The following is a 4,043-nucleotide window of genomic DNA, read 5'->3' as shown; positions in this document are numbered from 1 at the left end:
TCGAGAAAAGAGTACCTATAATCACATGAAAACCATGAAAGCCAGTTGCTAAGAAAAAGGTAGAACCATAAATACTATCCGAAATAGTGAAGGGTGCTTGATAATATTCCATTCCTTGAAAGCCGGTGAATACTAGAGCCAGTGAAACGGTAGCTACTAAAGCGTAAACTGCTCGTTTTTCCTTCCCCGCGAGTATAGCATGATGAGCCCAAGTTACGGCAGCTCCGGATGAAGGGGGAATAAGGGTATTAAGAAAAGGGATCTCCCAGGGGTCTAAAACCGCAATCCCCTTTGGTGGCCAAATACCTCCGATCTCTACCGTAGGTGCCAAAGAAGAATGAGAAGAAGCCCGAAAAAGAGCAAAAAAGAACATAACCTCCGATACGATAAACAGAATAAAACCATATCGAGGTCCTAATTGTACGACTTTGGTATGATGTCCTTCGAACGTGGATTCGCGTAGAACATCGCGCCACCATACGAACATGGTATATAGGATAAATATGAGGCCCAAACTGAGAAGTGTTGCACCCCCTTGAAATGAGTGCATGTACATCACACCTCCTACGGTTGTTGCCAAAGCTCCGAGTGAACCCGAAATAGGCCATGGACTTGGATCTACCAAATGATAAGAATGCCTCTGAGATTCAATCATAAACCACTTTGCCTCGGTTGTATGTAAACCACCCCTTCACCCCCACCCCCTAAAGTAGTAAAGAAGGGCTCTTTGGGGTCTAATTTTCTTTCTATCTGACAGGACAAACAAACAGGAAGGGGTGGTTCTTTCATTGCATTGATAGAAGTCTAACTAGAAAAAGATCTGTCTATTACTTTGAGAAGAGAATCGTTGGTTTTACCGACGAACTACGTGGGAAAATGGACCTTCTTTCTTTGATTTTCAGCAAGATTTTTGGAAAGTAAAAATGAAGTATGAAGTGGCAACGCTTTATAGTAGAGGCCACCCTACCGCGAAAGAACAAGCAACGGCTTCTAACGCTACTTAGCTATATGTTAATAAGAAGCCGTTGTGCGTGAGTATAAGTCTAAAGACTATAAGCGTCTTCCTTGGTGAAATAAATAGAAGCCGTTGCGCTAACGCGCATCCGTTTTCTTGCTCAAACAAGCAGGAGTTTTCTTGCTCTTTCGGAAAACTTTATGGTAGTTCGTTCTGCGCCGCCAGCGGCCTCAACTCAAAGGCGCAGGTTGCTCTCTCTGGTTGAGGCTGCATTCATTTATTCATATTAAACTTGACACGTGGAAAAGGCTTACTCTCCTAGTGGCTCGGCTTGGTCTCGCTCCCTTCCCGCACTATTACTCCCCACTAAAAAGAGCGATTGAGAATCTCGAGAACCTTTATGAACGTCTGTCTTCGCGGGGCGATTGGAAAAGGAGTCTTTTTTTCTTTTACTGCCTTCCATTCCACTATTCTGATCGAAAAAAATGCTCTTCCGAGCGACCAAGTCATAATGAGATTAAAAACCGATTCTTCCTTGGCCGTGTGGAACATGGATTAGCATTATGTAATTCCTACAAGTGATCTCCCACCCAGGATGATTGGTGCTCTCTGAGGTCTTTTTTATCATATATAATATGTTTCTTTCCATTCCTCGTGAGCCACTTATTTCTCCGAAACAAGAGATTAAAGTTATTTTCCTTCTTTTTCCCAATAAGTCGACGGCCTTACACCATTGGGATACTTCGAATAAACTGGAGTACATATAGGAAACACCGGTGCTAAAACCCTTTCTCAAGATATCTTCCAAGCTGTTGGGGTCGTTGCTCTGGATCTTGTTCTCCCGGTGTGAAACCAGTTGGTTCCGTAGTTTTAAAATTCTGCTGATCCCAAGTACTCCATCTCCATCATTGCATATGGGAATATAGAAAGTAAAGAGGAAAAGGCATGACCAGAAGAATTGTGTAAAATAAGTGAATTTATCCAGTTGAGGCATGATATGATTGACAACAAATGATTCCCTCCAGACAGAAAGAGAGTCCTTACTGTACGAGTAGTTCAGAATTCTAGTGAGTTTTTGTTGGTTGTTGACCAACGGAAATCATGGGAGAAAGAAGACTAGATCCGGGGGTCATTCACCACCCCAAAACCCCATTAGTTGATTGGACAACAGGGCTAGCGCCTCTCTCTGCCTTCGAACCCTTGTCTTTGCTTCTCCCCCTGTAGTCGTAATATTCGGCTTGTCGCTACTTTGATTCAAAAGGTAACCGACGGTTCCCGACTTTCTCCGCTTTCCGCAACCGTAACCACTTGTAATTCCGATTACTTCATCCATAAACCAGCTTATTCACCTTATTTAAAAATAGCGATACGCTCTAAAAAAGTCAAGGATAAGCTTCCATTCTAGAAGCGGTAGCTTCCCGCCTCCTTCGGGGTGAGAAGTTTCCTTCCCTTTTCTAAAATGCCTGAGTGGTCTGCTCAGCAAACGTACAAAGTGGACCGCAGTTTGGCTGACCCTATTCTTCCCATTCGGGTTGGGTTTACCCAGAAGTACAGTAAGAGGGAATGGAACCACTGGAGAGTCGTCTGCAGTTCACACCTGGGCAAAGACGACTGACTTTGGAAGCGTTCACCGGTAACAAAATCCCGATTTCCGCTATTCCGGGTTCTTATTGAGCGTAGCGAAATCAAGGTTTATGAGAAAGTAAGCGAAGTTTCTATGGTGTTCTACCTTTGCGTAGTCTCGGTCCACAGTGGAAGGCTCCGCACCTGAGCCTCGTTAGACTCAGCTGAAGTGTAAGGTGTAAGTGAAGAGAATAGAAGAGATGAAGTCCGTCCCTTAGCCTAGTCTATATCCACAGCTGACGCAACTCCGTACCGACGCCTTACTACTACTAAATTTTTAACCATTTTTCTTTATTTTTTTTTATATTTAATAAATTAATTAATTAACGGCTAAGCGATTTCATAACCTGAGCTTTCCTTAACCTGCTGACCTTACTTCGTAACCTTAGCCTCCCTTTCTTTATAGTTCGACTAAGTGACTTCGTAACCTCAACGTACTTTTTTTCTTACTGTAGCAGCAAGAAAACTCCTGCGCGAACAAGCTTAGGAAAGAATAGATTTAAGAGTCTCAATTAGCTGTTGCTGTTGTGTTGGAGCAAGGAAGACGCTTATAGTCTTTAGACTTATACTCACGCACAACGGCTTCAACAAGAACTATATGAATAGCTAAGTAGCGCTAGTCTAAACTAGAAGCCGTTGCTTGTTCTTTCGCGTCAGCCCTTGCTTGTTTTGTTGTTGTTAAGTTAAAATGTCTAGGGAGCATACTTGACAGGAGATAGACACAGGCGGTAGAGAGGTCCCCCACTTCGATTTCCGCCCCGTTAGCATCTACGATCCGAGATAAGGGATTACTCCGTTAGGTCTTTTCGGTCCGGAGCCGGCCGGTAATGGACCTACTTACCTTGCTTGTAGACCTGCTGCGGAGCTAACCCTTGTTCTATTGGTTTGGTGGTGCTACCAAGACGATTTCTTTATGCCCATCAAAGGACCTCGAGATGCTAATCCACGAAAAACGATACGATAAATTAGAAAGAACTCATATACGGAACGAGGGCGACCCGTGAAAATACATCGGTTTCTTACTCGTGCAAAGGAACTCTTTCTTGGCAACTTGGACAACTTATAACGATGTTTGTCCCGCATATCACTAGGAAGATAGGGATCTTTACAAAAGGCTTTATAAAGCTTTCGTCTCAATTCATATTGAGCCGCGAGCAATCTACGTTTGTGATCTCGTATATTTTGCTTCTCCGACATCTTACTGAGTTTCCCCCTCATCTTTTTGCAAAAAGCCGCTCCACGGTGGTAAAGTCTCATCTTGTGTGTTGGCCGAAGTGACAATAGTCACATTGAACCCTCGAATATGTTCGAAGATCTCGAAATGATCTTCCAGTTCCGGGGAGAATTCGCAAAACTCCGTTTCCATCGAGAATTTAATGGAGTTTTCCCGTATTTCGACCGGAGAATCTAACAGAGACATTACTGTGGAGATTCTGACCAAAAAAGAATACATTCCATGCCCTCG

The 4,043-nt window shown here is 43.5% G+C and overlaps 1 pseudogene; it reads right to left on the bottom strand.

Annotated features, from left to right (window-relative positions):
* Positions 1-7: 7 nt before the first annotated feature.
* LOC116007880 lies at positions 8-3,090 on the bottom strand (annotated as a pseudogene).
* Positions 3,091-4,043: the final 953 nt, after the last annotated feature.

Source organism: Ipomoea triloba, chromosome 16 (assembly GCF_003576645.1).
Source record: "Ipomoea triloba cultivar NCNSP0323 chromosome 16, ASM357664v1".
NCBI lineage: Eukaryota > Viridiplantae > Streptophyta > Magnoliopsida > Solanales > Convolvulaceae > Ipomoea > Ipomoea triloba.
Note: the sequence above shows the minus strand (reverse complement) of the source record. Positions and strands in the feature narration are given on the sequence as shown.